At 39.3% G+C, this 19,556-nt stretch overlaps 1 protein-coding gene across 1 annotated transcript in view; it reads right to left on the reverse strand.

Annotated features, from left to right (window-relative positions):
• Positions 1 to 19,556, reverse strand: part of fbxl17 (F-box and leucine-rich repeat protein 17) — a 665,460-nt gene that overhangs the window by 262,608 nt on the left and 383,296 nt on the right. The window lies entirely within an intron of this gene.

Here is a 19,556-nt window from a genome sequence, read left to right on the forward strand (position 1 = left end):
AGATAGGCTCCAGCGCCCCCCGCGACCCCGAAGGGAATAAGCGGTAGAAAATGGATGGATGGATGCTTCTTCCTACTCCTTTTCGAACATGTTGAAAAGAGAAACTGGAAATTGTGATGTTGTATGCTTGCATGTTCGAAATAAACTCAAACTCTAACTCTAACTCTAACTCTAACAAACACCTCCCCCTCCCGTCCATATAACCCACCAATACAACTCAAACACCCGCACAACACACTCAATCCCATAGCCCAAAGTACCGTTCACCTCCGTAAAGTCCATACAGCAAATATATTTCCCCAAAGTTACGTACGTGACATGCACATAGCGGCACGCACGTACGGGCAAGCGATCAAATGTTTGGAAGCCAAAGCTGCGTACTCACGGTAGCACGTCTGCTATCCAACTCAAAGTCCTCCTGGTTGTGTTGCTGCAGCCGGCCGCTAATACACCGCTTCCCACCTACAGCTTTCTTCTTTTCTGTCTTCATTGTTCATTAAACAAATTGCAAAAGATTCACCAACACAGATGTCCAGAATACTGTGGAATTTTGCGATGAAAACAGACGACTTAATAGCTGGCCACAGTGGTGTCCCAAAATGTCCGCTACAATCCGTGACGTCACGCGCAAACGTCATCATACCGAGACGTTTTCAGCAGAATATTTTGCGGGAAATTTAAAATTGCACTTTACTAATCTAACCCGGCCGTATTGGCATGTGTTGCAATGTTAAGATTTCATCATTGATACATAAACTATCAGACAGCGTGGTCGGTAGTAGTGGGTTTCAGTAGGCCTTTAATAGACAATAGTCGGAAGAAGACTGGTCACCTTAAAGATTTATACATAGAAACCAACAAGTGACTTCTCCCCACGCAAGTCAGAGCAGGGTTTCCTCTAGATTGCAAAGATACATGTGGTGGTTCAGGTGTGTTTAGGGGCATCATTACATTTTCTGCTATGATGCCTATATTTTCTTTAAAAATGTATACATACATTAAGAACACATCTGTTAATATTACCTGTAGTATTAACTTGGGTTGTCAAACGATTAAAATATTTAACTGTGATTAATCCATCCATCCATCCATCTTCTTCCGCTTATCCGAGGTCGGGTCGCGGGGGCAGCAGCCTAAGCAGGGAAGCCCAGACTTCCCTCTCCCCAGCCACTTGGTCCAGCTCCTCCCGGGGGATCCAGAGGCGTTCCCAGGCCAACCGGGAGAGATAGTCTTCCCAACGTGTCCTGGGTCTTCCCCGAAACACCCTAGGGAGGCGTTCGGGTGGCATCCTAACCAGATGCCCGAACCACCTCATCTGGCTCCTCTTGATGTGGAGGAGCAGAGGCTTTACTTTGAACTACTCCCGGATGACAGAGCTTCTCACCCTATCTCTAAGGGAGAGACCCGCCACCCGGCGGAGGAAACTCATTTCGGCCGCTTGTACCCGTGATCTTGTCCTTTCGGTCATAACCCAAAGCTCATGACCATAGGTGAGGATGGGAACGTAGATCGACCGGTAAATTGAGAGCTTTGCCTTCCGGCTTGCCACTGATCGGACTACCGATATTATCGGCCGATAAATGCTTTAAAATGTAATATTGGAAATTATCGGTTTCAAAATGATCGGTATCGGTTTCAAAAAGTAAAATTTATGACTTTTTAAAATGCCGCCGTGTACACGGACATAGGAAGTACAGAGCGTCAATAAACCTTGAAGGCACTGCCTTTGCGTGCCAGCCCAGTCACATAATATCTACGGCTTTTGACACACTCACGAGCGAATGCAAGGCATACTTGATCAACAGATATACAGGTCACACTGAGTGTGGCCGTATAAACAACTTTAACACTGTTACAAATATGCGCCACACTGTGAACCCACACCAAACAAGAATGACAAACACATTTCGGGAGAACATCCGCACCGTAACACAACATAAACACAACAGAACAAATACCCAGAACCCCTTGCAGCACTAACTGTTCCGGGACGCTACGCCCTCCCCCCCACCTCAACCACCTCATGCTCTCTCAGGGAGAGCATGTCCCAAATTCCAAGCTGCTATTTTGAGGCATGTTAAAAAAAATAATGCACTCTTTGACTTCAATAATAATAATAATGGCAGTGCCATGTTGGCACTTTTTCCATAACTCGAGTTGTTCTCTTATTTTGGAAAACCTTGTTACATTGTTTAATGCATCCAGTGGGGCATCACAAAAAAATTAGGCATAATAATGTGTAAATTCCACGACTGTATATATCGGTATCGGTTGATATCAGTATCCGTAATTAAGAGTTGGACAATATCGGAATATCGGATATCGGCAAAAAAGCCATTATCGGACATCTCTAGTTTTGCTCCATTTTTCAATTGAAGTGAAGTGAAGTGAATTATATTTATATAGCGCTTTTCTCTAGTGACTCAAAGCGCTTTACACAGTTAAACCCAATATCTAAGCAATTGTTGCTGCTTATTGTAAAATGTGCTTTGTTGAGATTTTTTTTTATCCCCCAAGAGATTTATCCAATCTCTTTAACTCTGTCGCTCTATGTCCGCGACGAAAAATAAGCCACAACGTCAACTTGCTTTGCGCTGCTGGAAGCCTTCTTGTCCTCAAAAGCTGCCACTCTCCTCTTAGATTTTGTAGATCGCAGTCCACAGATATATCTTGGATATATTACAGTACGTCCACAGCTTGGACATGCTGTCTCTGCTCCAGACAACCCTGTGGGTATGGCTTACTTTTAAGTAAGCGCTGATCAAAGTACGTCTTTCTTCGGCGGCCTAATTTTACGTGCAGAACTCGTCTATAGTGGGCAAATAATACACTATATGAATCCATTCACACTGAAACTACCTGTTGGTGTTAGTGTGTATGTTAGTGTGTTATGCTTATTTTTCCCATGGTCTGTGAACACACCGTGTCGGTTTAGAATGAGAAAGTGGTGTTGTGTGTATAGGAGCGAAGCCCGGAGACGTGTGCGCACGAGGAAATAATTGTTGGAATTGGGCCCGTTGTTGCATAAGATTGGCAAAAAAAAAAAGTTTAAGAGAGTGTTTTCTTCTGGACGCTACAATACATTGTCTTACATTACTTTGTTTTCACGTTAAAAAAAACAAAAAAATATTTTGTTAAGGTGTGGCAGCCAATATGTTTCCGTGGCACACCGCTAGTATCAAATACATTAAGGGGAAACCCTGCAAAGCATTTCCTCTCATCACTCCCATACTAAAGTTACCTAGAGAGATGACACAGTGACTCAAACTGAATAGGATGAAGAAAATATTGATTATTTAGGATTAAAAATTAGGAATTTTTTAGGCACCGATCGAATTGCGTCAGTCCTACCAGGTATTGATTCACGTCAAATCAAACGGTGCCCTATTTCGATACCTCTGTTGCTCTTGACATCAAGTCTGTTTGCGGGTTTAACACCGGCTCAAACACTTGGCAAAGAAACAATCACCCCAAGCAGCACTCAGAGCAGACATAGCCAAACTGTCTCTAAATATGTCATGATCCGTGGTCCGGTTCATGTTTTGTGTTTTCTGTTTGTTTTGGACTCCTTCAGTTACTGTTGGTGCACCTCCTGAGTTTGTTACCATGGCTACTTGTGATTTTCACCTGCCTCTGGTGTTCGGGACGCTCACCTGTTTGTAATCAGAGACATTATTTAAGCCTGCCTTTGCCGGTCACTCGTCCTGGGTTCTTTGTTTGCTTCATTTTACAGTTATGTGAGTATTCTTATCTCTAGTCTATGCTAAGAGTTAGCCCTAGCATCCAGTGCGATCGGCACTTTTTCCTTCATCTTGTTTTTCTGTTTTTGGTGCTTCGTTGATTTTCGAAGATTAAATCCTGTTCCTACCTGCAAGTCCTGTCCGGAGTCGTCCGTTTGCATCCCGGGAGAACGAACTGCGCAGTAAAATGCGACCCACACGTAACAAAATATTGTTGCAATTTTCAAATTCAAATTTTAGGCATTTAAATATGCCTGATAGAAGACGCCCAAACGTAAAGTAAGGCCCCACTTTTCTAAAAAGCTAATGATGCTAATTTAAACTAGCTTTACCATATACATGCATTAACTATTTTACATGGCGATTTAAACACCTCCGAATTTAGTAATAAAAACTACAACTAAGATGCATGTTAGAATCAAACAGCTGGTGTCAATACGTGGATCTTGGGGTGTTGTGTTTTCCCGGAATGCAAAGGAAAGTAGGCGCGGGCAAGGCGTGAAGGTAAGTACATATTTATTTAAACACTAACAAACTACAAAAAAGGAAGCAAACAAAAGGCGGGCACAATGGCGGAGAACAAACTCGGCTAATGAAACAAAAATTTGCACAAAGGCAGAGACTATGAACATGGAAACGAAAACAACACTTACTGTGGCGTGAAACAGCATGAAAACTATGGCATGGAACTATGGCTTAGAATGAAAGGTAACAGAGGTAAACAGAGATAGTAAGGATAATGTTACCAGGACGATCAACAGAAACAGACAGGCTTAAATAGCAGTGACATGATTAGTGACAGGTGCGCAAGTGCAAAGCGTGAGACAGGTGCGTGACCTGAGGACAGGTGAAAACTAATGGGTAGTCATGGAAACAAAAACAATGGAGCGTAAACAGAAACTAAAGAGTCCAATAACTAAACTAAACAAAACATGATCCAAAAGACATGACAGCTGGTGTGTAATAAGTACAATACTTACAGTATAATCACTTTGTAGGGCGTAACAGAAGACTAGACAGACATTCAGCTACATGTCAAAGACTACTTCCGAGCTTGGCAACTCACCAAAGCCTTTACACTACTGACATCTACTGTCTTGGAATTGTAACTGCATGCAAAGTCTACTAAAGCAAACTTGCAAATGGCCCTCAGAAATGCTATAGGAAAACGAGATATAAAAACTGGACAGCACAGTATGATAATCAGCAAATTGGTAAATGTTCCATAAAAAAATATATATATAATATTATACAATCAGCATTCATCAAGACACACAAAAAGTATCGAAAATTGGTCCCGTTGAGTACGATTCTCAGGTATCGGGAATTGGTACCGTATCGGTTCAAATGTGAAAGGTATTCATACCTATTTATAATATAGTGAGAACCATCATCATGTGCTGTGGAACATTTGTTTTTGGTGCATTACTTTTGTCAGAAAAAAAATTCCGTAAAATAAAATACAAATATTTGTAATGCAACACACAAATGTTGCCAAACAGTGCCTTTTGAGACACCCAAGGACTACTCAACAATGAATTCCACACTATTGAGCAATTATTCTTTTTTACAATCAAGTATTGTTGCTTGTATTTGTCTCTACTGGTAATCATTGATTGGCTGATTGGGACCAATCACCAAGGTTGAGACGAAATGATACGCTGGCTGTTGTTGACTAAAAGCCTGCGTTCGCCATCACTGGCAGATTGCATTTTTATTTGCATGAGGAACAAGCTGGAGAGGAGGTGGACGATCCATACTGACAACAAGCGCTTTTATTGAAACCAGACTCAGGCTGCCAGATGACAGCGACGTGAGCTGTTTCGTCATTGTACCAAAGACACGAGGTCGTCCAGGTAACTAGTCCAACATGTCTAGTGCAGCAAAATAACACATGTATCCAAGGACTTACACTCGTGGTCAAAAGTTTGCATACACTTGTAAAGAACATAATGCAATGGCTGTCTTGAGTTTCCAATCATTTCTACAACTCTTATTTTGTTGTAATAGAGTGATTGGAGCACATACTTGTTGGTCACAAAAAACATTCATGAAGTTTGGTTGTTTTATGAATTTATTATGGGTCTACTGAAAATGTGACCAAATCTGCTGAGTCAAAAGTATACATACAGCCAACGTTCCCTCTAAGGTGCGCGCCACAATAAATTCATTTAAAAAAAAAACTTCATGAATGTTTTTTGTGACCAACAAATGATGTCGGACAATCACAAAAACAGAAATTATAGGAAACTCAAGACAGCCATGACATTATGTTCTTTACAAGTGTATGTAAACTTTTGACCACGACTGTAGATTTTGGAGCTATACTTCCATCTATGACCCTCTTGTTCTTGACCGATGATCAGTATCTGCCAAGGCCTCACTGGCAAGACCTTAAGTCGCCAATAGCAACAAGTGCAAGAATAGAGAGAAGATGCTATCAAACAAAAATGTGTAGGCTAAATGCAGAATGAATCTAACAACACTCACTCTTACTGGATATAGTATCACGCAATTGTCCCGCTTGATTTACATAATGCAGCGCCTGCCTCTTCCCTAAGCGCTCTTATCATGGCATAAAAGTGTCACACCTTGCCAGGATGTAGTAAACAGTATGAACAAAACAAATAAAACCACCACACATGAGAAAATATGTGTAGAATTGGAATAGAGCTCAGGCACATACAATATAAACACCCTACTAATCCAATTGTTCCCTCCACTGGGAGCAGGAAAGGGGGAGAAAAGAATCCTAATGAGAAGCTGAGAGCTAAACAAGCATGGTGGTAATAACAGTGGGGGCGTCTTTCAGAGCAATTGTTTGACTCTGGTGACATACTGTACAGGCATTAAGTATTCATGAAAACAGATGAACAGCTTGTTGGAATGGTATTCCTAATAAATATCCAAAAAGATCTGAAGCTGCAGGAAAAGACGGGGGAACGAAAACAGTATGAGTGCAGTTTATCTCAAAGATGGCATCCTGAGCACAAGGAAATCCAATTAGCTTGATAGATAAACAAATTTTGTTGAATCGAGGAAAAAGATTGGATTTGATAAATTGGCCTTCAAAAATCTACCACTGAGGGCTGACACATGTTTGGTAGTTTATTAGAAACATAATCTGTGCTTCAGTAAAACAAATTGAAAATTGTTTCTTTATTTGGAATTGGCCATATTTGGAGACTACTGGGTAATAGATGCAATTTACTTGGAAGTTTTTTTGCTTTTTTCCCCAGCCTTCTTTGCCAGAACACTAGCTCAGGTGGGCTTCAGTTGATTTTCTTCAAAGTATTATACTATATAGCAGGGGTGGGCAATTAATTTTTACCGGGGGCCGCATGAGCAACACGAGCACTGCTGGAGGGCCACATCGACAATATTTCAATTAAATTGTGCTCAATATTATTTTTGATATATACTGTAAGATAAATAATAATAATAATAATAATAATAATAATAATAATAATAAATGATAATAATAACACTTTCATTTACCTAACTTAACTTTATACCAAAAGCACTGCTTTGGAAATCATTTATTCATTTAGTTCCCCTTAAACATCCTCATGTTGCACAATGAAATGTAAGCATATGATGAAGTGTGCATTCCTGTAACTTTCTCTAGTAACAGCATTCCATGATTAATATAAATAAATTAACATCAATATTAAATGACAGTAAAATAAGCACACGTATGACTGAGGAGTCATAGTGTAACTTTGTGTGGTGTTTGAGTTGTCCGACTTTTTGTGTGGCCATAAACGCACCAGTGGTTTAGTGGTATGCGTGTTGGTGACAGATGACAAGTTGGTTTTGGCCTGGTTTGTACGGCAGAAAAAGACTAGTGTTTCGAGATAGAAGTGTTTTACTCATGTTTTTGGTGTGGTTATGGCCGAATATAAACAGTTTTGCTCAATAAAGTGATCGATATAATTCCTGGCCTCGAAGCATTTCAATAGACGTTACAATAATTGAACAGTGTTCAATTGAACGGTGTTGACGAACACCTAGGGCCGCTTGTTGTCACTGTCACTCAGAGTTGCATTGCAAAATTACACAGAATAAATGTGTTTATTTTGTTTAGAATTCAGATGGGATTTGATTTGGTGCGCGGCATATATTTGCTGTGCGCAGAGGACGCTTGAGCAGATAGAAAAGCGCTATGAATCTAATCCATTATTATTATTCTAGAAGAGCTGTAATACCCAGTCATCATTCAGATATCCCAATATATATAGCACACCCACACATTTAGCGGTATCGGCAAATACTGGCCTGGCGTGCACATTACACCATTTTTAAAGCATATATTTTTAAAATGTTCTTTCTTTATCCATAATCATGTTTAAAGCAGCTAATATTTTCCCATGTGTACATTTTGTTTTTTTACCTTATGATTGTTAGTAGACTCTGTGTTTCACCTTGAAGGCTGGAATGTCTACCGGGAGTATATTGTACTCCCTTTTTGTGGAGGAGGCCTTATCAGTTTAGAACAAAAAGGCTGTATTTATTTCTGAGCGGGAGGGGCTGGTTTCGTACGAAACAAGCTGACTCTTTCCGTTTCTTTTTTAGACCGCTTCTTGATGCTGCTATTACCTCATTGTAAGGGCTGGTCTCCTAAAGCTTAAGTAAAACTTGGTAATATTGCTATTCTGTTTCGATGGTCCTTCTTACTCAACATATATGTCATCTGAAAGAATTTGGGATTGACCAGTGTGTTGTATTCCCTGAGAGGAAGACTGGTCGGCGCAACAGTACCTAGTTGATAGAAAAGCGCTATATAAATCTAATCCAGTATTATTATTCTCGAAGAGCTGTAATACCTAGTCATCATTCAGATATCCCAATATATATAGCACGCCCACATGTTTAGCGGTATCGGCAACTACTGGCCTGTCGTGCACATTACACCATTTTTAATCAGGTTGACAATCAGTGTGAACAATGACCTTTTTTCCAACATTGTCATCCATGTGAACATATCGTAAATCACGTTATATAGAATATACAAAACTGATCCTACATGCTTCCATCTGTTGAAAAGCTCTATGGAGATGATGATTTCATTTTCCAGCATGATCTGGCACCTGCCCACAGTGCCAAAACCACCAGTAACTGGTGTACTGACCATGGCATTACTGTCCTCGATTGGCCTGCCAACTCCCCTGACCTGAACCCCATAGAGAATTTGTGGGGTATTGTGAAGAAAAAGCTGAAAGACACCAGACCCAATAATGCAAATGAACTAAAGGCCGCTCGCTATTGAAGCATCCATAACACCTCAGCAATGCCACAGGCTGATTGCCTCCATGCCACGCCGCATTGATGCAGTAATCCGTGCAAAAGGATTCCCAACCAAGTACTGAGTGCATTAATTGACATTTTCAAATGTTTGATTTTGTTTTGCTGTTATAAATCTTTTTTTTTACTTGGTCTGAGGAAATATTCAAATTTTTTGAGATAGGATTTTTGAGTTTTCTTAAGCTGTATGCCATAATCAGTCATAAATCCAGAATGAATGACATTTTAGTTTTTTTAATTGCATTACAGAAAATAAAGAACTTTATCACAATATTCAAATTTTCTGAGACAGTCCTGTATATGCAATTTCATGAAAGGAATAAAACGAAATGATGATGATGATGACAATGATGAAACTAATTTGCTAGTAAGATGCTTTGCTTTGATCGGGCTTCTCTTTCCCACAGAATGAATATTAGAGCCTACCTACTTAAAAAGACTTATTTGGTCAGCTGGTGAAGTATTTGGAGAGACGTGATGAAGAATGCAGAGCCGAAAAGAAGCAACAGCAGCTGAGTTTTTTTTTTTTTTTTTTTTATGAGACAGTGTGTGATGAATGGGACTATATCTTCCTCTTCTGCCCGTCAATTCTCTATAGATTCCAGATGATAACAGTCCTTGCACTCTACTTTCTTCCTCTCCATCTGTCCCAATGTTTTTTTCTCTGATCTACTGCCTTCAACAGACAAGAAAGTCTTTCGGACCCTTTTTTTTTTTCCCCCTCTGTTTACCCTTCTTTCCCTATTTGGCCTTCTCTATCCTCGCAGTCTTTGATTCCTTTTCCCCCATCGCTTTATGATCAGGGCCCCGCCGCCCTTCTACTGTATTGTGCAGAACAGGAGGGGGCTACAAAACACATCACATATCCAACACTGCCCTTTCTCTTTTAACTAAAGCCTTTTCTATCGCTACTCCATGTTTTCTTTTTAACCACCAGCTCTCATGTCCTGTAAGAAAAATAACTTCCCGATGGGCGGTACGTGTTTGCCTGGAAACACATTAGCAGTGTTGGGTAAAAGGCTATGACAAACGACAGGGGACTAACAGCAGGGATGCCGCCGGTCATTCGGCCCCTGAGTGCACTGTAACGCTCTGACAAATCTGCCAACGCCGTATAATATGTGCCTTAATCTTGCTGTGGCTATGCTCATTACACACTCAGCGTGGACCCTAGATGGGCAGCACACAGTGGGGTGAGGGCTCACCGGGGTCGGATGAAATTTGAACACCAACTGGATGGAGAATATGTGGTAGGGCGGTCACGACGAGACCAAAGCCACAGTAAAAGGATGCGTAATACGCCACGACACTTCACGCAGATCAAGTGGATTTATGGTCCGTATCATTCCCACCCCCGTAAGAGACAAAAACAAAAAAAAACCATAGAGAATGTTAATTTCCACTGCCATAAACCATCATAATAGGCATGGCGCTGACATGTGAGCATGTTTGCGTGCCTCGCAATCAGCCCGCTGTGATGCATGCAGACCGCATACATGACAAGCATCAGAATGCGGGCTTGGACCTTAAGATTTTCACCCGTCCTAATTGCGCGGGGTGACAATACGCACCGTAATAACTGACACATGCCAAAAAAAAAAACTCTGCAGTCCAACCAGCTTTCAGCGCCTTTCTAGCTGATATTTAGGAGACTGAATGAATGGATTTTGCGCAAAAGAAAAAAAGTTGATTTAAAAAGCAGAAGAACAAATCTGAGTAAAAAAAAAAAAAACTTGCAGAAAGACCACTAAGTGAAAAAAAAGATGACTTCCTTGCATACATCATTTTTTAGCATGCTTAAACAAACACACACACTTGCACACAAGCATGCACGCACACACACACACACACACACACACACACACACACAGCAGACTTGGAGCAGTATGAGTCCCAGACTGCCAACTCAGTTTTATGTCTAGGCTTTGATACAAATCCGCTCAGCATGAGAGCTCCGTCCACCACCTGAGGTATACGTGTTTATGCCTGAGTGTGCGTGTGCGTGTGTGTGTCCACCACCTGTTCCTCAGTGACGCAAGCCAACCTCCTTCAACTTTCCACATGAAGCTGTACCTCATTAATCAATTTCGTGAGAGATTGCCATATACTGTTTAAATACATATATACTCTGTATGTATATATATATATATATATATATATATATATATATATATATATATATATATATATATATATATATATACACTACCGTTCAAAAGTTTGGGGTCACATTGAAATGTCCTTATTTTTGAAGGAAAAGCACTGTACTTTTCAATGAAGATAACTTTAAACTAGTCTTAACTTTAAAGAAATACACTCTATACATTGCTAATGTGGTAAATGACTATTCTAGCTGCAAATGTCTGGTTTTTGGTGCAATATCTACATAGGTGTATAGAGGCCCATTTCCAGCAACTATCACTCCAGTGTTCTAATGGTACAATGTGTTTGCTCATTGGCTCAGAAGGCTAATTGATGATTTGAAAACCCTTGTGCAATCATGTTCACACATCTGAAAACAGTTTAGCTCGTTACAGAAGCTACAAAACTGACTTTCCTTTGAGCAGATTGAGTTTCTGGAGCATCACATTTGTGGGGTCACTTAAACGCTGAAAAAGGCCAGAAAAAGAGAACTTTCATCTGAAACTCGACAGTCTATTCTTGTTCTTAGAAATGAAGGCTATTCCACAAAATTGTTTGGGTGACCCCAAACTTTTGAACGGTAGTGTACATATACATACATACATACATACATACATATAAACATACATGCATATATACATACAGACATACATACATATACATACATACATACATACATACATACATACATACATACATATAATATCCCCCTCGTCCAGGCCTACACAATAAAAACCTCAGTTTGTTCCTTTCATCCTTCAGCTCACATAACTCACCTTCAGGCCAAATCAAGTCATACAGAGCGGTCACATGATCCATGCCGCAATGTTTTCTCAGATGGTCCAACGGGTTTGTTTAAGTGATTTAATGATTGCATTGATATATATATATATATATATATATATATATATAATAACAATATTTAACTTAGTATAGTTAAAATAAACCATGATTTTTGTTGTACTGTATGTGTGGCATGTACTGTAGGGTCCAAAATACTACAGTTGAGAATCAGTGTCAGACGTGACCGCGCAGTCGCTACAAATCGATCGCTGACAGGAATGAAAATCAGATTACAACTGTGACCAGCAGAGATGAGAATGTGTAGCAATATGACCTTTGACCCGAGACGCCTGGAGCAAGCAAAACAAAGCTGATAGAAAAATAGTGACTGGATGAGGGAGGAAAGGAAGAATGTCGTGATTTTTATGTTTTTGCCAAAGCCACTTTGTGCCGGGACTCGTCCTTAAAAACTATAGGGAAAACAAACAACTACTCACTGGAGGTCACTGGTGTGTGTGAGTGCCAGGGAAACAAACTCAGTTTGCGCCACCTCATTGGCATAGACCCCAAATATTACACAACACATCTTTTTCAGATGTATTTTATTGTATACAAATATAAGATTATAGTTAATTGTTGCTTTTCAAATATTTATTTTTAATGGAATGTGAGAATTTATTTTGTTGTGGTCTGAACTCCTGTTTGTACTGTTGAGCAAAATAAGTCACGCAGTAGTGGAGCTCTCCCCAAAACTGTCTTGCTATTATTTATGTATTCATTCATTTATTTTGTTTGTGTTACAAATTAAGTATATGAAATGAACCATATTGTAACTGTATGCATGTTCGAAGTAAAATAAAACCATAACTCTATGCAGCAAATCAGTTTAGATTGAATCAACAGTGCATGGCCATGTTGACTCCATTTCTTCACGATAATAGATTATTATTCCAGACAGTCCCCTTGTCTCTTGCTAGATACCAAACAAAGATTGTTATTCTTTACACGACCTACTACTAGGGTTGTACAGTATACCGGTATTAGTATAGTACCGCGATACTAATGAATTATATTCGGTACTATACCGCCTCTGAAAAGTACCTGTCCGCCACCCCCCCCCCCCCCCCCCCCCCCCCCCCCCCCCGCACCCCTGTCGTCGTCACGTCGTGTCATTGCTGGTTTACAAGCAGACGAGCATGTTCGGCAGTGCACAATCACAGAGTACTTACAAGCAGACACAGTGTGTAGACGGAAAAGGGAGAATGGACGCATTTAGGCTTAAAAACTGAAGATAAAGGTGAAGTTATAACCCTGAAACGCCCTCAGGAAGAGGGGCTTTAAGACATGGCTAGCTAGCTAGCGGCTAAAGTCCAGCCGCAGTCTGCTGTGTTGTAGCTACTTCTAAATCACTAATCCTTGTCTCCATGGCGACACATAAAGTAAGTTTCTTACAAGTATCATCCCTGCAGGATGAGGAATAGCTAAACATGCTTCACTACACATCGTAGCGTCAAAATGTAAACAAACGCCGAGGTTGGATCTACACATAACATCCACTGCGATGATACCAAGTACAATAGCGTATCTAGTCGATACTACTATGATTACGTCAATATTTGTTGGCATCACAACATCTTCTTTCGTTTTTTTAAAATGTATATTTTGTTTATAAACTCAGGAAATATGTCCCTGGACACATGAGGATTTTGAATATGACCAATGTATGATCCTGTAACGACTTGGTATCGGATTGATGCCAAAATTTGTGGTATCATCTAAAACTAATGTAAAGCATCCAAATAACAGAATAATAAATGACTATTACATTTGAATACAAGTGTAGATAGAACATGTTAAAAGAGAAAGTAAGCAGATATTAACAGTAAATGAACAAGTAGATTAATAATTAATTTTCTACCACTTGTCCTTAATAATTTTGACAAAATAATAGAATGGAAAATGACACAATATGTTACTGCATATGTCAGCAGACTAAATTAGGAGCCTTTGTTTGCTTACTTACTAATAAAAGACAAGTTGTCTTGTATGTTCACTATTTTATTTAAGGACAAACTTGCAATAAGAAACATATGTTTAATGTACCCTAAGATTTTTTGTTAAAATAAAGCCAATAATGCAATTTTTTTGTGGTCCCCTTTATTTAGAAAAATATTGAAAAGTCCCAAAATAATTTTGATACCGGTACCAAACTATTGGTATCCGTACAACACTACCTACTACAATATGTTACAAAAGTTAAAACACTAAACATTGTGTCTGACATGTACAAATCTACCTAAGGCAGGGGTGTCCAAAGTGCGGCCCGGGGGCCATTTGCGGCCCGCAGCTAATTGTTTACCGGCCCGCCACACATTCTGGAAATACTATTGTAAAAATAAAAAAGAACATTAAAAAAATTGGAATGAGGTGAAATCTAATGAGAAAAAGTTGCAATGTTGACACAAAAGCTGCCATGCAGGCTGTTTTTTTTTTCTTTTGTCTTTCTTTATTTTTCTTTTTTTGCCATTGCTCAAAAACAAAACAAAAATAATGACAAAAAATCCATGTTATAATGAATTATTTTCAGGGCTCCAATTACTTCAAATATTTCACTTTAAAATGTTTTATGTGGTAAATATTGCATATATTGTGTAGTAGCCATATAAAAACATCAACATTTTCTTTGACAAAAGCGCATAAAACAAACAAAATAATAGTTCCAGCATAAAATCGACAGATATATCTGAAGTTGATCTTGTAACTTAAGTGTTGAAAGTAAAAGAAAAACCTAATAAAAATGTATCACTTTATGAGTGGGGCACCTTTTGGATCCCAAATACCGTAATTTCCGGACTATAAGCCGCTACTTTTTCCCCTCGTTCTGGTCCCTGCGGCTTATACAAGGGCGCGGCTTATTTACGGCCTGTTCTTCTCCGACACCGACGAAGAGGATTTCGGTGGTTTTAGTACGCAGGAGGAAGACGATGACACAATGATTAAAGACTGACTTTTCATATACCTGTAGGCTGGTTATTTTGATAACATACAGGCGAGCACTTTGTATTACTTTGCACCGTTGTATTATTTGTACTCTGCACGAATGCTGTTCGCCATGTCAAAGATGTGAAAGTTTGATTGAATGATTGAAAGATTTATTGTTAATAAATGGGACGCTTTGCGTTCCCAAACAGTCATCTCTGTCCCGACAATCCCCTCCGTGGTAGCAGGAACCCCTATATACTACGGTAATTACACATCAAAACCCTGCGGCTTATAGTCGGGTGCGGCTTATATATGGAGCAATCTGTATTTTCCCCTAAATTTAGCTGGTGCGGCTTATAGTCCGGAAATTGCGGTATATTTAGTGATTTTTTATTTATCTTTTCACTTTGATTACTCAAAAATATGAAATAATTAAAATCAATGGTGTCCTGCATTATTGATCTTTAGGGCTCTAATTACTAAATACTGCATATTTCAGTTTTACTATAAAAAAACTAAGTTGTTTTTGACAGAAAAGCCATAAAACATTTATTTTTATTTTTATTACTTTATATCAACTTGAAGTTGATATAGAGATTTACTGTAAGCGTTAAATAATTAAAAAAAATAAATAATCTGACTTATTTTTAACATTTTAATGACTGAGACCCTTTATGGTCCCCGGGACCCCTAAAGGTAAAATATATTTAAAAAATCCATATATTTTGTTATGGTTTGAAAATGAAAAATATCAAAATGGCCCCCACATGCTTTAATTTTTTCGTGTGCGGCCCTCGGTGGAAAAAGTTTGGACACTCCTGACCTAAGGTTTGACATTGTCCATGATTTCCAAAATGTGTTTTTTGTTGAGTTTTTTCTTCTAAAGGTTTACAAGGAGGCCATCGTTAGTGCACTGGTTCACGTAGCTGACTCGTTCAAATGATGTGCAATCTTTTCCCACCTTTTGACGACTCCTTAACGAACCTAAATGCTCACGAAACCCGTGGTGAGTACATGACAATCCTGCAGAACAATGTTTCATCTCATCAGACATCGCAACAACAAGGAAATAAACAGGAGCAGACAGCCAATCAGACCTCCCATCTGCCGGTCTGCCTCACAGTGGTTGGCTCGCATGACAAGTGGCGAAGGAATAATTCCACTGAAGGACACACCCCAGGGAAGAAGGAAAAGGAGGAGGAAAAAAAAACAAAACAAAAAAAAACACAAGTTGGAGGGGCAATTCGGAGCGAGCGGAGTGGCCAACCGCATGGCAACTCCGGGCGACTTGATTGGTGGAGGGTTGCAGGCAGGAATATAATTTAAGGGGCTCGGGGAAGGCTGTCTCAATATGACATCTTTGGGAGCTATTCAATCTATAGCCAAACCCCTCCAGTTCGCCTCTCGCCTGGCACATGTGGCAGGGAGGTTACAACTGTGAGCTCTCTGCCTGTCAAAACCACAACAACCTCTGGAGGGGAAGATTTGAAGAGATGAGGGCAGGAGAAAGGAGAGGAAAAGGGTGTGAAGAGACATAACTGTGGACCACCTTCATCGCCAAACCAACACATTATGCAGAGAACGATATGAACAATAAATACAAATCTATTTGCTTCGGGTCTACGGTGGCCACACAAACAACATAATGCCTTTCGTAAGACACTTTCATTAAGGCACAACACCTCGTTTTAAACAACGCGAGTGTGTTAATATTGTGTTTACGAAGCATGCCGCCGCTCAAGCAGACTCAATATTTGCTGTTTGCATTATTTATACTTTGCATTATTTATGGGTGGTACCCGCAGACAAATGAGCCAAACGTCAAAACAAGTGAGAGGTAATTTAACATTCTCTTGAAAATGGCCATTACCTGCTATACTGCCGTAACATAAGCAGGAAAAAAAATATGGAGTGTTAAATACAAACACTGGAGCAAAGTTAGGAAACAACTGCACTTGAATGTAATCCTGTTGACATTTGCATTCATTGACCAAAACGATAAACCCTTACATCGACAATTTACCAGAATTAGATGATCTGTTTTCATGTACAGTCGCGGTCAAAAGTCCTAATGACCTAATGACATCACATGGGCAAAGATAAAACCTTCTGGAGGAAAGTTCTGTGGTCAGATGAAACAAAAATTGAACTGTATGGCCATAATACGCAGCAATATGTTTGGAGGAGGAAAAGGTGAGGCCTTTAATCCCAGGAACACCAATCCTACCGTCAAGCATGGTGGTGGTAGTAGTATGCTCTGGGCCTGTTTCGCTGCCAATGGAACTGGTGCTTTACAGAGAGTAAATGGGACAATGAAAAAGGAGGATTACCTCCAAATTCTTCAGGACAACCTAAAATTATCAGCCCGGAGGTTGGGTCTTGGTGCAGTTGGGTGTTCCAACAGGACAATGACCCCAAACACACGTCAAAAGTGGTAAAGGAATGGCTAAATCAGGCTAGAATTAAGGTTTTAGAATGGCCTTCCCAAAGTCCTGACTTAAACGTGTGGACAATGCTGAAGAAACAAGTCCATGTCATAAAACCAACACATTTAGCTGAACTGCACCAATTCTGTCAAGAGGAGTGGTCAAAAATTGAAGCAGAAGCTTGTGGATGGCTACCAAAAGTGACTTTTTGCAGTGAAAATTGCCAAGGGACATGTAACCAAATATTAACATTGCTGTATGTATACTTTTGACACAGCAGATTTGGTCACATTTTCAGTAGACCCATAATAAATTCATAAAAGAACCAAACTTCATGAATGTTGTTTGTGACCAACAAGTATGTGCTCCAATCACTCTATCACAAAAAAATAAGAGTTGCAGAAATGTTTGGAAACTCAAGACAGCCATGACATTATGTTCTTTACAAGTGTATGTAAACTTTTGACCACGACTGTATGTACTTATTAAAAGGTATGTAGCTAAACTACCAATGCAAACATATTTTATAACATACTGCTTTTAAACAAGTATCTACATTTGCCTGCCAGAACACGTACTTGTGCTTTAGACGGGGTGTTTTCAGAGTATAGCACAGTAAGCCTCCCCTCAGAGACCATAATATGGTTGAAGCCTCTCCTATTCTCCTAAAACTAAATGTGTAGAGCAAATTCTGTGACCTTTTCTGCTCACCACAGACTCTGTATGCAACGGTTTCATTTTTCAAAACAAAAAAGACTACTGGCTACCGACTAGCTTATGTTACCATTAGTGGTTTACCAGAACATACTATATATTTTTAACAATTGCTAATCATATCAAATGAAATGTGCATGCACGTGTTACGCACTGGCTTAATTATGTCATTACGTGCTGACGTTAGCACCCTCTAGGCATCCGCGTAAAGATTGCAAACAGCTTTAATTTGAATGATAATGATCTTATTACTTTGAGCACTTTATGATAAGTAAGGTATATTTTTACTGATTGATGCATGCTGAATCAGCAACTAGAGGCCTCAGCTGACAACGTTGGCACATATTTCTAAGTTCTGGACCTAAAATGTATGTCTACAGGTAAAATTGTGCTTGGTCGGGGGTGGGGTGGGTGGGGGTGGTTGGGGGCAGGGGGCGTGGTTATTTACAGCTAGAATTCACCAACTCGAGTATTTCATATATATTTCATATATATTTCATATATATATATATATATATATATATATATATATATATATATATATATATATATATATATATATATATATATATATATATATATATATATATATATATATATATATATTTTTTTTTATTTATTTATTTTTTTATTTTATTTTTATTTTTATATTTCATATATATATATATATATATATATATATATATATATATATATATATATATTTACATATATATATATATATTTACATATATATATATATATATATATGTATGAAATACTTGACTTTCAGTGAATTCTAGCTATATATATATATATATATATATATATATATATATATATATATATATATATATATATATATATATATATATATATATTTATTTTATTTACATATAAATAAAAGAAATACTTGAATTTCAGTGTTCCGGTGGCTATCCATTAGATGGCAGTATTGTCCTGTTTAACTTGTCCGTTCATGATGAGTATATCATTTCGGCCACTGTGTTCAATGGAGAAGTCTGTTCTACAAAATTTACAGGCAACATACACCTTCCCCTTCGAACTGTCCTGGATGAACTGAAATTCTTGTTTCCATTCATTTTGGAACTTGCAAGCGTATTTCTTCATCTTGCTCGTCGACGGCGTCGCCATGTCTGTCATTTCCTCGTTCTTCTGCTTCGTCTCCTTGTTGTGTGCGCAGTTGTGCACTCTACTCTCTAAAAGCCCTAGATGTTATGACGTCATTGGGCAGGCAAGCTGTTTATATTGTGGGAAAGCGGACGTGAGAACAGGCTGTCCCCACTCAGTCTCAGGTCCGCATTGAGCTGGAGGGGGCGTGGCCTCCAGCTCCGGCTGAATACCGGGAGTTTGTCGGGAGAAAATATCTGCCGGGAGGTTGTCGGAGAGGCGCTGAATACCGGGATTCTCCCGCTAAAAACGGGAGGGTCGGCAAGTATGCGCTACCACCAAACCCCACCCCCCT

The sequence above is a fragment of the Entelurus aequoreus genome, linkage group LG17, assembly GCF_033978785.1.
Source record: "Entelurus aequoreus isolate RoL-2023_Sb linkage group LG17, RoL_Eaeq_v1.1, whole genome shotgun sequence".
Lineage (NCBI taxonomy): Eukaryota > Metazoa > Chordata > Actinopteri > Syngnathiformes > Syngnathidae > Entelurus > Entelurus aequoreus.